The sequence below is a fragment of the Anser brachyrhynchus genome (genome assembly GCF_964034855.1).
Source record: "Anser brachyrhynchus genome assembly, chromosome: 6".
Taxonomy (NCBI): Eukaryota; Metazoa; Chordata; class Aves; order Anseriformes; family Anatidae; genus Anser; species Anser brachyrhynchus.
Window position 1 is genome coordinate 44,905,411 of NC_137700.1, and position 18,784 is coordinate 44,924,194.

Below are 18,784 nucleotides of genomic sequence, written 5' to 3' on the forward strand. Positions count from 1 at the left end.
GTTAATTTTTTCTCAAAGTAGAGAGGTGTTCATAATCGCTATTGTTCATTAGTCTGCAGTTTTTTGTTAACACTGCATGTGTTCTCATACTCAGTGCTTTTTTTCAGAGTCTGCACCATCTGACACAGTGCACACTAATGTTCCTAGCTTTTGTTGCCTGCCTAGTATTTCCTTCCTTGAGAATCTATATTTAGTACTTAAAAAGTATTCACTATGGCATAGGACTAAACACAGTTGCCTTTCAAACGAAAGGAAATGGTTCTCTTTAGGGATAAGAGTGAACGAAGGGCAGGATTTCCTGTGGAAACTCATGCACATGAGAGTAGGCTTTTACTTTGAATGTAATGGCAAAAAATGTTAAAGGAGAAACCTGGATAATCTGCACTAGCAGAAAAGATTCCTGCTCTCCATAACATCCCCTTAATAATTTCTGATGTGTTTTCTGTAGCTTGAGTTAGACCTTCTTTTGGAAGACGGGGAACACCACCACTTAAAAATGATGTTTAAGACTACAGCTGTCCAGAACTAACAAGCTAACATTGCTTCACAGTTTTATAGATGTTTGCAGATTCGTAGTGCCTATTCTGAGGTTAGCTGCCCTACGTGTGCCCCACATATGTCTCTGCAACACAGCTTTGTGCCACGTAGCATAGGGGAAATGCCGTAGGGTCCCACCATGGAGGAGGAAAGTCAGCTTTCACAATGCAGAAGGACCGACTGTGCGAGAAGCAGACCTGTTGGCTGAGACTGCTCTGTATGCTAGAAGTTACCGAATGTCAACTATTTTGCTCACCCTTATTAATAGCTCTAAAAATAGTCTTCAGGATAAAATTGCTGAAATGGCAAATCTATCCCGGTGTGGGAGAAAGGGGACAGCACCAGAGGAGCCGTGCCATTTTGCCAAAGGATGAGAAGTTCTTATTTCTGTTTGTGCGATTTCATGAACGCCGGTTGGTTGCAAGTCCTTCATCTGGGGTAGAAAAGAAATCTCTCTTTAAATACGTGGACTGACTGATTTGTTTAGAAAGTAGGAACGTGGGAAGTTTTGCATGTTATCTTAATCCATCCAATGGCCGTGCGTTTCCCAGCTGGTGGGTATGGCTGGAGTGACGTGGGCACGCAGGGCCAGGACGTGTGGCTGGGGCAGTGACGTCCAGAAAGGGAAACCCTGTGCCCGACGGCTTTGGAACGGGGTGGAGGAGAAGCCACAGGCTGCTCTTGTGTCTTGCAAGCAGAGGGGTAGAAAGATGCTCCCAGCACTGGTGGCCAAGGGGCTGGCCGTCATCCCTACCGGCCATCACAGAGCAGTTTGGGGTGGAAGGAGCCTTACAGACCATCCAGTTCCAACAGCCTCCCATGGGCAGGGACCCCCCCGCCAGCCCAGGTTGCCCAAAGCCCCATCCAGCCTGGCCTCAAACACCTCCAGAGATGGGGTGTCCACAGCTGCTCTGGGCAGCCTGCTCCCCTGGTTGGTACTACTTCATAAGGTGCTAAGGAGCAAGCCAACAAGGCGGGTCAAACAGTTCGCCGTGAGCCTGCAGACTGCTGAGGCAGAGTAAAGTAACTTTGAGTATGAGACAGCAAGCTTTTTAGTTAATTTACCCCCCCCACCACCCCGTATTGTTTTGTTTTGTTAGAGGACTTTAAGTCCTTATTAAGGCAAGATTCTTGATGCTCCTCGTGTTAATGTTTTATGATGGCTGAAGGATGCATTTCTTTGTATCTGTCTGCCTGAGAGCACCATGGGTTGACCTTTTTTCTGCTTAAAGAAAAAAAAAATCCTTTCTGAAGGAAGCTGAGTTTTTGTCAGCGTTCCCTAATCTCTGCTAAGGCAGTAAAGGAACAGGAGCCAGTTTCTGCTCGGTGGTGTCCCATGTCAGCAAGAGGTAGCAGGCACAATCTGAAACACAGAAAGTACTATTTAAAGATGAGAAAAAGCTTGTTGTGTGCTGTGAGGCTGCCCAGGAAGGCTGTGGTGCTCTGTGCCTGGAAGTGTTCCCAACGCCCAGATGTGTCCCTGAGCTACCTGCCCTGGGGCCCTGCAGGGAGCAACATGGGACAGAGGCTCCAGCAGTCCTGCCAGGCCCCCAGGGGATGGATCAGGTGCAGCTGTAGCAGGTGTTAATTAATCTGCTATAGCCGCTGTGTTTGCGTTGCCCCTAGTCCCTGTGGTTGGTGCTGTGAATAGGTTAAGGGAGCTCCCTAAGCCAGCAGAGCAGATCTTGGGAAGCTGCGGCGAGTCGGTAATGCTGAACTCAGTGAGCGCAGTGACCGAGTGAGGGGGTGCAAAGAACGCAGCTGCATCAGAAGCCTGTTTCACCAGCAGTCTTTGGAAACAAACAGGAAATGGGGACCAGTGATAAGTGTCACAATATTTACTTGTTTAAACAACTGGTGGCTTTTTTCCCCGATTTAGCTTTTGTGGAGGCTGAAATTCAGGCAGGAAGAAGAAAAAAAAAAGGTCATTCCTGTGACAGCAGTAAATTTCACTTCTGCCTCTCCCTAACAACAGGAAGAGTGTTTGAATGGAAAAGCTATCCATAAATATGTAATTATCTTACAGAATCACAGACTGGTTGGGGTTGGAAGGGACCTTGAGGCCATCTGGTCCAATTCCCTGCTCTAGCAAGGACACCCAGAGTAAGTTGTCCAGTACCGTGTCCAGGCAGCTTTTGGACATCTCCAAGGAGGAGACTCCACAACCTCTCTGGACAACCTGTGCCAGTGCTCCATCACCCACGCAGTACAGAAATGCTTCCTGGTGTTTAGGCGGAACCTCTTGTGTCCCAGTTTGTGCCCATTGCCTCTTGTCCTGGCACTGGGCACCACTGATAAGAGCCTGGCTCCGTCCTCTCTGCACCCTCCCTTTGGGTATTTACACACTGATGAGATCCCCCCCGAGCCCCCTCTTCTCCAGGCTGGACAGTCCCAGCTCTCCCAGCCCCTCCTCATAGGAAAGGCGCTCCAGTCCCCTGAACATCTTGGTGGCCCTCCATTGGACCCTTTCCAGTATGTCCAGGTCTCTCTTGTGCTGGGAGGCCCAGAACTGGACCCAGCACTCCAGGTGTGGCCTCACCAGTACTGAGTAGAGGGGAAGGATCAACACTCTTGACCTGCTGGCAAGACTTTGCTTACTGCAGCCAAGAATACCATTAGCCACCTTCGTGGCGGGGGCGCATCAGTGACTCATGTTCAACTGGGTGTCTACCAGGACTTCCAGCTCCTTTTCTGCAGAGCTGCTTTGCAGCTGGGTGGCGCCCAGCAGGTCCTGGTGCCTGGGGTTGTTCCTCCCCAGGGGCAGGACTCTGCACTTCTCCTCGTTGAACTTGTTGAGATTCTTCTCAGCCCACCTCTCCAGCCTGCTGAGGTCCCTCTGGATGGCTCCGTGGCCCTCTGGCGAGTCAGGCACTCCCCCCCCATTTTCATGTCAGGTGCAAATCTACTGCGGGTGCGCTCTACCCCATCGTCCAGATGGCTAATGAAGATGGTAGATAAGACGGGACCCAGTACTGACCACTGGGGTACTCTGCTCACTGCTGGCCTCCAACTAGATTTTGCACTGCTGACCGCTGCCCTCTGGGCCCAGCCGTTCAGGTGGCACCCCTATCACCTGGAGAAGAAAGTTTTCATCAACGTGTTCCAGGAATCTCCTGAGTTGCTTGTGCCCTGCTGTGTTGTCCTTCCAACAGATCTTGGGGTGGATATAGTCCCTCAGGAGGACTGGGGCTTGTGAAGTTAAGGCTACCTGTATGATTTTTGGAATTTACTTTTTTTTTTGTAGTAGTAGATCACTCCAATGCTTAGGTGTAGTATTATGTTTTCAGAAGGTAGAGGCTTGTGATACTCCCTGCTATGTTCTTGTGCAATAACGAACAAGTGCCTGGTTACACTAGCTCTTACGTATTGCTCAGTTAGTGCTCATTTCAGTAAATTTATGTAAATTCCAGAATTTCCATAAATGCTACCTCCTTGACACTATAATAACCTTGTATGAATTAACAAAACATTACACAAATCAGAATTGGTAATGTACTTTTGCTTTTTGCTTGTTTATTTTCTTCTACAAAAGCAATTAAAGCTTAATTTTATGCCATGTAACGCATTGTTCTTTGAGGTGGGGGTGGGGAAAGAGTAAAACCTTTCCATTCAAAGCATATGTTTGGTTTTGATGTTCGTTTTTTTTTAATGTATTTTGTTTGAGATTTTGCTTTGCTTAAACTAGAATTGACTAGATAAAAGACTCCATAAAAGGCTGTACGTGTGTCTCTGTCAATCTGCATCTATGAGACTGACCATCTTCAAGAAATCTCATGGTCTTAAGGAAACTTAACAGGATATCGAGGGTGTTATTTCCAGTTTACATATATCGGTTCTGCTGCTTTGGCTTCTTAGAAATTGCATAAATAATGTTAATAAAACTGAGCAAAATTGTTCTCCTTTTATCACTTCAAATTATTTGAATTTTATGATCTGAATGGTTTGGGCATGGCTTCAAAGACTTACTTCTCCTAGTACGCTTGATTTTTATAGTGAAGTATACTCTTTATCTTTCTTCTTAAATTTTGCTTCCTAAAGCAACTACATGTTGTGTAGTTGTGGCACATGAACCACCTCTATCAAACCTGGAGAATGCTGAGGATGCAAAAAGGGTGAGGGTTTGGCTCCCTTTATGTCCTTTTGTGAACAATCAGGATGCCATTAATAGTACACGCAGGTCAGCTGATGCTTCCCGTGGGAGTGTGGAGGGGGGATTTTTATTTTTTTCCTTCCTTTATCGGGCAAAATCACAAGCCTTTGATTTTGCTTAAGGAGAACTGGTTGTGACACCAGCAGTAGAAGAGGTTGCCGCAGTTTCCCCTATCAGGGTAAGGCTCCTCTGGTCCCTTCTCCTAGGCTGAGCAGAGGATGAGACCTTGCGGAATTGTTGGTACCTGCTTTTGTCTGCAGGCAGTGCCCCGGTAAGGCATTGCTCGCGTGTTCAGTGGCTTGTTAGGTACCTGGAGCAGCCTGGTCTGAACTTGCTGCCAGGACAGAATTTGGCACTGCTGACTCATTTTCCCACTGCTAATAGCAGCCTGGGAACAGCGTAAATAATCCTAGCCCCTGCCTGCTGTGGCACCGGCTCACTGTGGCACAGCGGGCTGCGGGGAGCCACGTGCCAGAAGAGTTCAGCGCTGTGTGCGTGCACAGCTCCTTGGCCTCACCAGAGCTGAAAACCAGCTTTGTGTTTTTGGTGGCAGGGCAACGGGGCTGTTTTCCATCTGTGTGGAAACAGGGTCCTGATACCCACTTGAATTAGCATCGCCTGGTGCCCTGTTTTTCTGGTAGATGCCGGTGACCGGGGCAGAATGGCCCTATAAAGCAGTGCTTCATGCCTGCCGCTCGGGTGACTCACGAGCCCTAACTCCACAGATGCTTTGCTTGGGGTGTCCAATGCTGGGAATTTGGTACCACGAAGCTCTTGGGAGTCAGCTCTTGTTGAGCTCCTGATGAAGCACGTGTGGATCTCTGACCTGCGCCTTGCAGACAGATGCACTTTGTCTCGGCAAAGCGTTACGCTGCTCATTTGTGGGTGGTTTGCTGGCAGGAGGTTGTCATTCTTCAGCAAAATGCTGTCCAGTTCTAAGTACTCGCTGCCAGACTCCCTCTCTGCAAAGCCAAAACAACTTTGGCTTTTCTGTATTGTGGTTCTGAATAAAACTTTGAGTAACCTTTGTGAATTTTAGGACCACTGATCAAAGATGCACACACTACAGAAACATGCACATCAGTTCAGGAAAAAAAATAAAAAAGACCCACTCTCTCAAATTGAAATTAATTTCTAAATATCTTCTTCAGTGCTTTGTTGCTGAAATAAGATGTAAGCAGGTTTCTTATGGTCGCCTCTGCTATCGCATACTTAAGTTTAGATCACTACAGTTTTCTTTATCAGTGTGATGAACTACATTTTGGCATCTCCCATGCTTCACTTGGCAGAAAACTGACAGCCACCCTTAGGACTACGGTATTTTGGCACAAAAGATCTCTACTGATGTAATAGGATATGTTGGAGCTGCATCACTGACAGCTTGCACGTTGTTGGTGTGTTAGTCCTGGAATCAGTTCTGTAACAATTCTGGGAAAGCTTTGGACTGTCGCTCCCAGTCAAAAAGTACTTAGCTTGTAGATGTGGATATCTTCTCAAGGAGAGATCGGTTATTGCCTGGAGTCGTTGGTATGCTCATGTACATAGAGCCGGAGAACTCTGTCAGCTTTACCTCATGGAAGTTCCTGTCTACAGAAGTGAGCAATCGTGTAACTTTGCATTTTTTCTGCATGTGACACATTCCAACTTCTTAGTTTAATCAAATTAGCCAAAATATCCATGAAGCTATTTTTAAAACAAAAAAGCTTATTTTTACAAGTGGAGAAGTAGGATTTTATGTCTATAAACATAATGACTTGGCCTAATCTTTCTCATACACTGGAGTATTCAGTCCATATTTAGACTTTGGTCTGCAGATACTGTAATAATACAACTTTTTTCTAGGTCTTAGTTACCCTTTGGAGGAAGGCAGATATATAAAATCACTTTGACCTGCTTATGTGTTAGTTTGCTAAAAATGCCGGAGCTGAGGATAGTGTGCTGTTACAAGAATTACTGCCTCACATTTGCCTTGCAGTTGGCAGTAGTGGGATTCATGTGCCGAGACGGGGATTTTGTATGTTTAGAAGTTTCTTTCCCAGAGGCAATAACTCCACGTCAGAGTTGTACAGCTGAAGTCAGGTTTTGAATATTTGTTTCTTCCATTTATGCGATGGAAAATACTTCTTCAGAAGCTCTGCCTAAATGTTTTTATACAGCACCGTAGGTATCAATTTTGTCTTCTTTTTGTTTTATTTGTGGATGGGGGGACTGTTAAAAAAAATTCCCTTCCAGTTTTGCAACGCAAAGCAGGGCACCATTGATTCAGTTTCTTCCTTAGGGTCAAATAAGATGTGGCATAGTTGGCAAAATCCATATGATTTTGGCCCGGAAACTGTATGTGCTTGGTTTGTTCAGCCCCGAGCAGAGCAGGCCGAGGGCAGGCCTGATGGCGGCCTGCAGCTCCCTCACGGGGGGAGCGGAGGGGCAGGCGCTGAGCTCTGCTCTCTGGGGACAGCGACAGGACCCGAGGGGACGGCATGGGGCTGGGACAGGGGGGGCTCAGGCTGGGGTTAGGGAAAGGTTCTGCACCCAGAGGTGGTCGGGCACTGGGACAGGCTGCCCAAGGCAGTGGGCACAGCACTGAGCTGCCGGAGTTCAAGGAGCGTTTGGACAACGCTCTCAGACATAGGGTTTGGGTTTTGGGTGATCTTGTATAGAGTTAGGAGTTGGGCTCAACGGTCTTCGTGAGTCCCTTCCAACTCGGGGTATTCTGTGTTTCTGAATATGATTCTGTTAGTTCAGAAGACCACCTGACTGTAGTTTGAATAAAGGTAAAGCCAAGGAATCTGACATGTTTGTTGCTGCAGTCTCTGTTAGGTTGGTGTGTTGTTGGTTTTGTGTGTGTGTGTAGGGTTTTTGTTTTGTTTTGTTTTTTCCTCCTTTGCTTTTCCAGTATTGCTTCCAGTTTGCTAGATATCACTTTTTAGTTTGGAGTAAGAAAAGTTTGAACGTTCTCAGATTGGAAGTAAGCAATTCACTAACAATGTTGCTGACTAGTTTTGGAAGTGTCCTATAGCGTCTGCTAGGAAAAAATAAATCTGTGAAAGGGGGGAAAAATTTGCTTTCACATCTTCGTGTTGAAAGTGAAGTTCAAAATGGAATTTGAGAACACTGTTGAAGACCACCGTCTAGCATTTGCCTGCTTTCAGGCAAGATTTTATATTAGTGTACCACTGTCACAGCCAACAGACTTTTATTGAAACATATAGGACATTTTCAAGATGCCATAAAACCTAGCCTATGGGAAGATCTGTTTTGGTCTTCAGCTTTAGTGGCCGTTCACACTGTCGTGTACTCCCTATGCGCTAGGAACTCTGGAGGTAAACATTTCTGGAGTTTTTAACTATGTCCTTGTTAAAACGAGTATATATGGAATTCAAGTGGTACGATGGCAGCCCTTACTACAGGCTTAGGTGTTCAGCTCTCGGTGCATCTCACTGACCAGGCTCTTGTCAGTGACCAACATGGATTTTGTTTTTCTTTTTTCCTCTGGTTCCTTTATCACTTCTCTTGCTTACCTGGCTTGCTAGGAAGATCTCTGCTTGCCGAGCTCCTCGCAGGTCATCAGGGTCACCTGTGGTGGGCAGATCCAGTACCCGCACAATGCAGACCCGTTAGTCGCTCGCCACTTGACCGTGCCGGGCCTGCACGTGGGTCGCTGCCCACCCGTGCTGGCTGGGCAGTGCGAGTCCGGGCAGCCTGGTGCTCGCGCCGCTCAGCATCGGGGTGCTGGGAGCGAAGCGAGACTCTCAAAAACTGGTGATTGACAAGTAAATTCTGCTTGCGTTGCTGTTGGGGTGCAGTGGCTTTCTTTGTCTTATGTCACTTTTCAAAGTTATTTGCTCAGCAGTTTTTCATGTGGGATTTGGAAAGAAGGTTACTGGATTTATGTAGTAGATTTAACTTCTGAAACTGGATCCTAAAAACCAGCTGTTTTCATGCCATGTACATTAAAAAAAGTTGTTATGGAGATAATTATTTATTACCTATATTCAGCCTGGGGAAATTTTTAAAGATGTAATTTAAAACAAATATACGAGATGGACCATGGTGTTGGTTATTATTGTGAATATTGCCAGAGCTTGAATTTTTTATCTATTAATGTGCAGGAACGGATTTATTTTATTTAACCTTGTTTTCAGCATAATGCCGGGTTTTCTTAGGCCATTCCAAGATCAAGATACTAAATAACTGAAAACTTGAGTGTATTAATACAGTTAATCCCTTCTATTTGCTAGCAATTATATTTGCATGGGGTTGTAAATACAGGGTGTTGGATTAGCTGCTGTTGTTAATACTCTTAATACACCAGTTATTCAAATATCCAAGATCCTTTAATCTTTCAGTAAGATGTTGGTAATAAAAGTTAAATTTGAAACATATTTTGAGTTCGTTAGTGTAAGGATATTTTTAAGGTTCATGGCTTTTTTTTAAATTATTATTTATTCAAGTCTTTGCAGTTATTTACAAATCACAGTATGGTAACTACCAATGTACAGCAATGTACTTGGCTGGATTTTTCTTACATGTGGAATGCGGACAAAGATCAGGCCTTCAGTGTTGCGATCTGGTCTTTGCCTTCTGCTGTAAGGTGTGCTCAGAGAAGCAATACACACAGAGATGTAGCACTGCTGTGGGTATGGTGCATACATATTCACTGCCATTCCTGGCAAAATAAAATAAAATAAATTGTCCAAAAAAAGTTATTGAACGTCTGTTCTTGCAAGGATATATCCAGAAGTATGTTAGACCTGCATAAATTTTAGAGACATGGTTTAGTGCGTGATATTGGTGGTAGGGGGTTAGTTGGACAGGATGATCTTGGAGGGCTTTTCCAACCTTAATGATTCTGTGATTCTATAAATATGGCCTTGTTGCCATCAGATATACAATATTTTCTACACAAAAAGTTCTGGAAGCCTGAAACTCCATTGTTGCTTTCTGGTGTAACGTCATCTTTAACAAAATTACTTTTTCTAGTAGAGTTAAATTACAGGCATGAAAGAATGTGTATCTTCGATTAAATATGGAGTGGGAATTACAAAATTGAAAGCTGAGCTTTACTACCATTGAGAGAAATCTTTTGTTGTTGTTGTTCTCAGATATTAGATTAACTAAGAAAGCGGTAGACTTAGGACAGACACCAACACTTTGTATGGAATGTATACGCACGCGTGTGTGTTTTTGCTTATCGTGCACCTTTCTGAAATCTACTGCTTTACTAGGTTTTCATTCGTTCATATGTGTGTGTATATATATATATGTGAATAGCATTAGTATTATGAAGGAAAAGGGGAAAAGTTTGCTTTTTCTTTTTTTTGTTTGTTTATTTGTTTGCAGCCCAGGACTGGAGTGACCGTTGCATCACCATTGCCCATTTAAGACAGTCAAACTGTATGAGCTAAGGAGAGGTGATGTCTCTAATGGTGTTGGCTTACAGCTTATCAGGCAATTAAAAAAATCATTGATTAAAGCAGCATGTTGGCCAGTTAACAATCTCTGCCACAGCATACACGAAAAGCAGAGTATCAGAAGAGCGTTTTGGTGTTCGGCAGTACGGCTGCGTGCTTTCACTTAGGCTTGTTTCGGCACCCAGGACCGTGTTTCCGAGGGTTGGGCAGGCGTGCCGCTGAAGAGCTGGGGAGGCCCGGAGGCAAGCTCTGCGGTTCAGACCCCGTAGCAGCGTGCCCCGAGGAAGCTCAGTGCCTCGGCCCAGGGCTTACAGCGCTCCTCGCGCGAAGGCGCTCTTCCCAGCGCCGCACGGCCGAAGCGCGTGGTCAGGGCGTGCTGCAGGGCGCTGCCCCGCGACGGGAGGCGCAGCCCTCGCCTCGCCTCGCCGGGCCTCAGCAGTGCCCAGAGGCTTCGGCCGGCTGCCAGGAGAGAGGCTCGCGATAGCACCACAGGCCTTCAGCTGGCAAACGGGCTGGCGTGGCCCAAAACTGCTGTGAGTGGGAGCTGCTGCCCTGGTCTTCTGCAAAGCACCCAAATGCTCCGGCGCGATCCGCTGCTTCCAGCAGGGATGGACGTAAACTTGTTTGAAAGGAGTTGCTGAGCCGGAGCCTTGCTAAGTAACAGCACGTGGAAATGGCGGGCTGCTCCGCTCAGAGCACGGTGGTGCTGCCGGACGGCGCCGTGCTGGTGCCCTGCTGCGCACAGCGCTTGCCGCGCGCTCCGGTGCTGCGTCGCTGCGACACGCCTGGCGTGCGGTTCCGTTGTCGTGCTCTGGAGTTACAAATGCTGTGCTGCTAACCGGTGTATCATCGTACGCAATTCATAAGCTTTTCCTCAGAATTAGTTGTTCGTGTGAGTGGTAGGTTCCTTTTAGTCGCTGCCTTTGAATCATCCTTTATTAAATTCAAGCATTGTTCGTACGCTCATACCAATTTAGGTCACCACTTCCATGTTTGTCACGTAAGCTATTTTTTTTCTGTTGGCAACGAGTGGTTTGCCTTTTTTTTAAAAAAAAAATTCTTCTTTGAATGGTATTCTTGGCTGGACTTTTTGTTCTCTTATGCCAGTGGACTCTAGGAGGGACTGCTGAATATTCAAATTGAGAACCCCGGGGCAGGAAAGAAAATTTGCAGTCCTGTTCAATTGCAGCGTGTTCGTGTTGCTTCCTCCACTTGCTATCATACCCTTCCTGTACAGAGCTGCTGTTCACCCCCGTGGTGCTGCCAAGTCACCGACTCCCAGCACGTGTGCTTGCGGGGCGCGGAGCTGCTGCCGTGACCGGCCCCTGCGGATGTGCGGCGTGGCCTGGATGGGGCCCCGAGGAGCTGCGCTGGTGGGGCTGGGCTGCGATGTCGGGCCTGCCTGTGTGTCCCGACAGCCTGTGCTCTGTGCTGGTTGTAGTGAGATGCATGTGCAGAGAGGTAAACGCATGTATTTATTTATTTTTTTTTCAAATTAGAAAAGTTTTTAAACTGTCTTCATTGTCACCGGGTCAGCTTAGGATGAACCAGTGACCAAAATGCAGTAACTTGGTCACCCCCTCTTCCTCCCTTAAAGTGCGAGGGCACTGGCTAACACGTTCTAGATACCCTTGCTCCCAAAGATAAAATACATTTGGAGACGCTACTGCTAACAGATGCTTTTATTCAATAAAAATCACCTATTGCTTTAACTTATGTCTAGTTGAATCTTCAACTATGTCCAGACAGAGGTTTGCTTTGTGTAAGTGCTGCGTGGAGTTGTTTTGGGGACTGTGCTTGTGTGGATGAGTGCCGTGTTGTTTCTTTCCTACTCAGTGACAGCTCTGAGGGCTTTCTGGCATCAGAGCAAATTCTGTATTTCATGCCAGGAGTCCCTTTCATCATAAGGCCACACCAGTAGGGACCACGTCTGGTTGCTCGTGAACTGTCTTGATCTATCCTGCCTCTGTCCAGTGATTTGGGCTATCCTGCTGCCATGATACCCTGTATCATGAGTTTTCACATCACGCTGCCTTGTGTTTTCTCCTGCAAAGATTCATCCTCACTACGGTGAAGTCCCTGTCGTTACGTTCAGCCTTGTCTCCCTGCTGCGTGACGCTGGACGTGAGGTGCCGCCCCGCTCCGTGGTGTCCCTGGCCCCAGGCACTGTGCGGGGGAGGCGCCTGCAGCTCCTCCAGCCCCGGGCCGCGTGTGGGCTTGCTGCTGCTGCTGCAGGTGTCCGTTTGGCTGCCGCGCACACGTTCCCCAGTCGCAGACCCTGCGGGCGCTCGCCGTTGTGCGTGCAGTGCCGTGCTCTTGCTTTCTCTGGAATTGTGCATTCAGACAATTCGATGCTGCCCCAAAGCAGTTTTCTGCAGGTGCCAGAGTCTGGTGACTCTTGCCAAGAATGATCCTGGGGCCGCTGGTTGTTGGGCTGCCCGGTGGGGTTATTCTAGCAGCTGATGGCAGCGGTGCCCGTGGGCGGGTAAATGTGCTGGCAGCTGCTGCCGCGACCAGCCGTGTGCGTCGCGCGGGTCCCGGGGCGGTGCAGGATGCTCGTTCTGGCGCTGCTCGGGGGCAGCAGCCCTGGGCCCGTCGTCAGCGCCAATACGCACAGCGAGGCGCAGCGGTGCTTTCCTGCCCCGTGCGGTACACGGCTGCCGTTCGGAGTCCTTTTGAAATCTCGGCTCACTTCCGCTGGCCAGGTATTTTCTACTTCCAGTGTTAATCCATTCTCTGCAGAAGGCTTCTCACAGCTTCCCCTTGAATCCCAAAGACTTAAGTTCATTCTCTTCTGCTTCCTGTAACAGAGACTGTCTCTTTTGTTATCTTTCTCGTGCTTGCTGTTCGTGTAGTTTTATTTCTGCACTCTGATACGCGGAACGATCTCCGTTCATGTATCATACAGAGGTCTCCAGAGAGTATTTCTTACAGCCCCGTGTTCTGCGTATTTCACTGTCAAACTGTACCTTTGTACCTCTGAGGTCATGTTACAGTATCTTGGTAACTCAGAAGCTGGAAGTTTGTCAAAAACATTTGTTTTCGACAAGAGCTCGGTTGGTTCCAGCAGGGCAAGGTGCAGTTGCTGAAGTCTAGAGTCAGTGGCAAGTTTTTTTTTGGGGGGGAGCATGGGAAGAGGGGCAGCGCTGTGGCATTGGCCTCATCAGCTGAAGCTGCTGAAGAACTAGAACTCGTTTTAGCTGCTGCTCCTGAGCTGCTGCTCTTGTTCTTGTGGGGATTTGTGGTTTTGGTTTGGGGGTCTTCTCATATGTTAGATTGGTTTCAAGGTCAATGAGGTCCTCAAATTTTGGAAGGTCTTGTCTAGATTGTACTTCTAACAGCATGTGTTACCATTACCTTTTAGTTAGAGAAGCAGCTCTTTCTCCTTCCCTGGCTTGTGCTATTGCAGGTGAGGCTGATATTGATCGTGGTGTCAGCTGTAATGCATCAGTTATTACCTCCAGCTCCTTTCAAAGCACTTGATCACTGCTTCATCACTTTCAGTTCATTTACACCATTCCTGATGTTTCCCTGAGGTAGGGCCAAAATAGGATATTTACCCTTTCTTACAGGCTGCCTTTTGCAGCGATTGTTTCACGTTGCCTTTGCTGTGTTTAAGAGCATGTAACTGGGTTTGGGATGCACCGTCCCAGGCTGGGAAGCTCTGTCTTTTAGTGTCTCTTACAATTTAGGTACGTGCAGTTTCTGTTGTTTCAAGAGGTGCTGATTTCTAATGTGTAAGATGTAGGCTGTAGACAGCTTAAGTTTTTTTGGAAACACACAAGCTTCCAACAGGTAGTAGGTGTTTAGTGTTTTTCTTGGAGCTTCTGATGTTTTTTCATGGGAAATCCAAGCTCTAGGTTTTCCTGCTGTTTCTGCTGGAGATGCACGCTAACGAGTGCAAGGCTCTCTGGGCCATCCATGGCTCATTTATCTGTCTCAGATTCTCTAGAGATCTGCTTCATCTGTTTTTCTGCAGTATTTGTCCTTGCCAAGGTTGTGAGCAGTATGGTTTCTGCATTATTCCACAGGAAGCTTCGGTTTCATTTTGTATTCTCACCGTGTATTTTGTCTTGATTGAGACCCATTCACAGGAAAGGAGATCAACAGAGAAGAAAGTAAACAAATGAGGGATTTATTTCATTTTTAATAGATGCTCATCTATCAGCATTGCAGGTTAGGCTGGACAGGAGAGACCGAGATAGTGCCTTTTTGAGAGGTCACTGCACCAGTTAGCTCAGTCCTTAAATACCAACCAAATACTTCAGTGGGCCTGGTGTTGCTGAGCGTTGCTTCATCCCATGGGGGGCAGTCGTTAGTCTGTCCCACTATCGTGCCGCTGTCCTTTGAATTCTGCCACCTTCCCCCGTGACAGCATGTATCCCTTCTTCTTCAAGCACAAGGCTACCGAGACGGCACAGACCTTTTCTTCCAGTGTTCACCTTCTGCATTGCTCCTTTCAGCAGTTGCAGGGCAATCCAACCTCCCAGGCAATAGGAGGGGTGGGCATCAGTCTCTTCCTCCTGCCCTGTAAAACACTATTTTGTCCCGTCTTCTGTGTTTATTTCTTCTTTATTTCTTTTAATTCAGCATTCAATAAGCCACTGCTTTTCCAAGTCCAGGTGCAAAACCGCCTTAAACTTATTGTAAAGTGAGCGTGTATAAAACCCCTTTTTTCCAACTGTGCTAATTGATCTAATATTCTATTACTTCTCCCATGCTGTTGTGTCTTGAACATAGTGACGCTCACGTTCCGTGCGTGAGGATCACGGCAGCTAGAGGGGACTGTTTCGGTACTGCTACTTGGGAAAACTGCGAGCTTTCAGAAACATTGACCTAAGCAGCACTGAATTTGTACTTGGAAGTTGTGCAAATGTATGCAGTAAGAACACAGTATTTAAGTAACAGTTCAGATTTGGTAGAATCTGTGCTTTACCTTAGACTCGCAAGTAATTTTTTGTCCTTGTTTGATTCCAGTTGGTTTGTCTATATTGATTTTGAAATCTGGTGTGCCAACGATACGAACATAATACATAGGCTATCATCTTTGTGTTGGTCAACTATGAATGTAAGCTTGGTACAAAATGCCACAACAATGCTACCTTCTTGGCGTGGATTTTCCTTAGCATCATCTGTAGGGTTTGGTATTTACAGCATTGCAGTGGGAGAATGTTAAGGGTCACTGGAAGATAAGCAAGAGATTTAAATCAAATGATAAAAAAATAAATCATTTAAATCAAATGGCAAGGAGTTGTCAGTACACTTTTAAAGATGCTGTAGAAGATCAAAATCTTGGTCTAAAATCACAATCTAAACAATTCTAACAAAACAGCTGTAATGGTAATATTGTTGGATCTGAAACCAATGATGTGGATAAACCTGGAAACTGTGATCAAACAGAAATATATTAGAGGTTTTGTTTTCCAACAAATAAGTAGAAAGCCAAATGTAGAACTAGAAGGTATTTTTGCCTACATTTGCACTTTTTTTTTTTTTTTTGTCTGAATGCAGCATAGGTTGAAGGGAAGAGATTAAAAAGGCTCTGGGCACTACCTGAGACTGCATACTTAGAATATATGACTTTAGCAGGGTCAATTGTGTTGCTATATAATGCCAAGAAACCTTTCCAAAATAAAGGTTTTGAGGAATCCCTTAGTCAACATTTAGAAATGTTTTAGAAACATTTAATTCAAGCACTTAGAAATTAGTTTGTTTGTACCTTTTGTTCAGCTCGATATGCGAAGTCCAATCAGTCAGTTCTCCTCTATGTTCGTTGGAAGCTCAGCGAGTTTTCACAAAGTGAGTCAAGAATTTTTTTTCCTTAAAAAATGAGACTATTATTAGCTAAAAATAAACTTCACAAAATAGAACCTGCTTTCTATAATTCATCTACTTTTTTCCATTTTCCACTGAACGAAACTAAAAAGAATTTTTCCAGGCTGTTAATTTGGTTTCGTTTCATTCTCTCTCCTTTTATTTCTTATCTTTTTTTTTTTTAATGAAAGATTTCTTACCCTGCCTAAATATATTTTTTCTTTTTCCTTTTTTGAAAAGACTGCTTCCCTGTATGAACATATTCTTGCAACAGACTTAAAGCTTTCTTTTGGCTGCAGGGTATAATTTTGTAGGAAATGGAAACACTGGGGAGAAGAGAGACTGCTTGTATGTTCATTTTGAAAAGCTGCTTGTTTTCGGGGTATTAGCAACTCATGTGGTGTCCATGTGTTTGAAAGCCTACTACTTTTCCTTGTAAGTCTGACCAATACAGTAACCAGTATGACACAAATAGACTTCAAATGGAAAGTCAGCGTGAAAAGAGGCCTTAGTGGGATTCTGAATTCCAGGAAAAGGTCAGAATGGCTTTTAAGTGAAGGGAGCGGCCATGCGTGGTACATGTGTCCTGTTATTTTAACATAGATCCCGCATGGTTCTGCAGTCTGGACTCAAGTCAGGCTTGGTTTTGGGGGTAGGGTTTCTATTTGTGATTCTCTTTATTCAGGATGTGTGCAGTTAGATGAAATGGTAGGATAAAAACAGGCTCATGCTCCCCAAGACTTTGGGCTGCTTGCAGGGCTCAGGTACAGCTGTACAGCCTGAAATAAAGGCAGACTTTCCAAGCTTTGTGCATACTGGAGTGGGTGGTCTGTGCACATCTACTCAGCTCATGGACGTCATGCTTAAAGCAGGGAAAGCTCTCTTAACAAAGCCGCCCCGAGCAGTCTCGGTGCGCCCCTGCCACGAGGACTTGCGCAGGTAACGCCAGGCCTGCGCCCAGGGGCTGCGGGGGGTCAGGAGGGAGGGCGCGACACAAAATCCCTTCGTTCTCAGGGAACAGAAACTTCTTCTGAAAGGATGTGTAAGTCTTTTTCTGGCATCTTTCTTCTGTTCTTCCCGATGTCATTTGAGCACATTGCTCTTTGGCTGGATACCAAAGGCATGAAATCAGGCTGTGTGGGGATGGGAACAGAGGACCCAGAGCAAACAGCTGCTTACGAAGAACTGGAAGTAGGAGAAGCCAGAAACGAGAAGGCTGATAAAGCTGAGTTTGGGTTAGTGAATAGCGTCCTTCAGTGAATGGGCGAAAGAATTTTGTACTAGAGAGGACAAAGAAAAGATTAATTTCAGTTATATTACAAAATGAATGAGAATTTTATGAAGGGCAAGGTATGGAAAAGATGGGAAGAAGGCCGAAGAGTCTGGAAGACATGAAACGTATCTAGTTTTAGACAGAAAAATAAAAGGGAGATAAGTGATCTTTCCACTTGATTGCATCTCTAGTCTTTCAAAACTCTAAATTAATTTATACAGACGTGACTAGGGAGAAGCTGGAGGCTGGGGGCTAGATCACAGAATTTTACCACAAGAGTGGTAAAAACAGAAAGCAAGGATGTGGTCAGGCCAGTGACTGCAGGAGAAGGGCAAGGTGGTTGAGGGCATGAAGAGCTGTTCCTCGCGGATGGGAGGGGAAGCGGGGCCTGGTCCGGCCCTGCAGAGCTGGAGGCTGCGTGAGGAGAAGCTGGCTGAGCTCGAGGTGGCGAGGGCACGAGGCACCGCAGCTAGCACCAACGTGGCAGAAGTCCCCCTGCTTTTCATCAAGGAGTCCTTACTAGCAGCCCAAGTGACCTGATTAGTTGGTAACGTCAGGAGACAAGGGGGCTAAAGGACTTCACTGGCATGTTCTAGTGCTGCTCTTCTTACTCTGACTTGTATGTTTCTGCCACCGCTTCTTCAAACCTCCCTGTTTTCATTGGGTTCCCAAACAAAATTACTTTGGAGGTTTGAAAGCTTTATTCTGCACCTATTATTTTTTTTTCCTTTTGTCACCTGCTGTCATTTATTTCTAAAAAGCCTCAGCCGTGAGCTCTGGTTTATTGACTCATCAGTTCTTTCTCATGATGACATAATTAACAACCCCTTACAGAATTAAATTGTGCTTAAAACTGTCCCTGGGCAGTTGGTGTTCAGCCACAAGTCCATGCCTGGTGTCTCTTCTTCCTGCTGCCATCCCATGGGGCCACCTGGGACAGCGAGACATGGGGACAGAGATGGCATCTTATTGCTGGAAATGCTAGCGGTGCACCTGTGACTTGTGCTACAGCAACATCCCAGAACACCACGAGGACTGGAAGCCCAGGAAACAAGCCCCATGTCCTTTCTCAGGGGAGGACTGGGTGTTTTTACCCTTCCTCCATGTCGTGGGGAAGATTCGAGAGCTACATGGACAATCGATCTCACAATACTGCACTCTGCCATAGGTTGTCTTTTGGGGGCTGTCTTGGGGCAAGGTGGGGTGGGGGGAGTTGGAGTGCCGCCCCCCGCCCCCCCCCCCCAAAAAAAAATTAGAATTGTGTTAGCTTTGGGTCACTTTGCTCTGTGATGAGCCTCTGCAGGTTGTTCATCTGAGAGATTGCTTTTGCTGCTTGGGCTTCAGTTTGTCTAGCCAATTTTTCAATATTTGATCTGATTTCATGACAACAGTCTCGTCTGGCATATGGGAGGTAGGTGCAGAGCTGTTGGAGGGCCCTGCAGCAGCCTTGGCGTCCCTCGGATGTACTCACTGGTCTTGATGTTTAAGCTCACAGTGTTGGCACTTAGTCATGGAGCAAATGGGGAGCTTCTACTACTTAGAGTTGCATTTAAAAACAGGAATAATGTTGTGCTTTTTTATCCTCTGAGATTCCTGAAG

General features: G+C 46.2%; 1 protein-coding gene across 7 annotated transcripts in view; it reads left to right on the top strand.

The window, feature by feature from the left end:
• Positions 1-18,784, top strand: part of INPP5A (inositol polyphosphate-5-phosphatase A) — a 254,472-nt gene that overhangs the window by 40,388 nt on the left and 195,300 nt on the right. Inside the window, exon 1 of one of the 7 annotated variants that reach the window (XM_080596671.1) lies at positions 13,704-13,790. The exons of 5 other annotated variants lie outside the window; for them this stretch is intronic. The gene's annotated coding sequence lies outside the window, so the exon portion shown is untranslated. Of the gene's footprint in view, positions 1-13,703; positions 13,791-16,461; positions 17,348-18,784 lie in introns of those variants that run through there. One more of the 7 variants, XM_080596672.1, reaches the window with a different exon arrangement.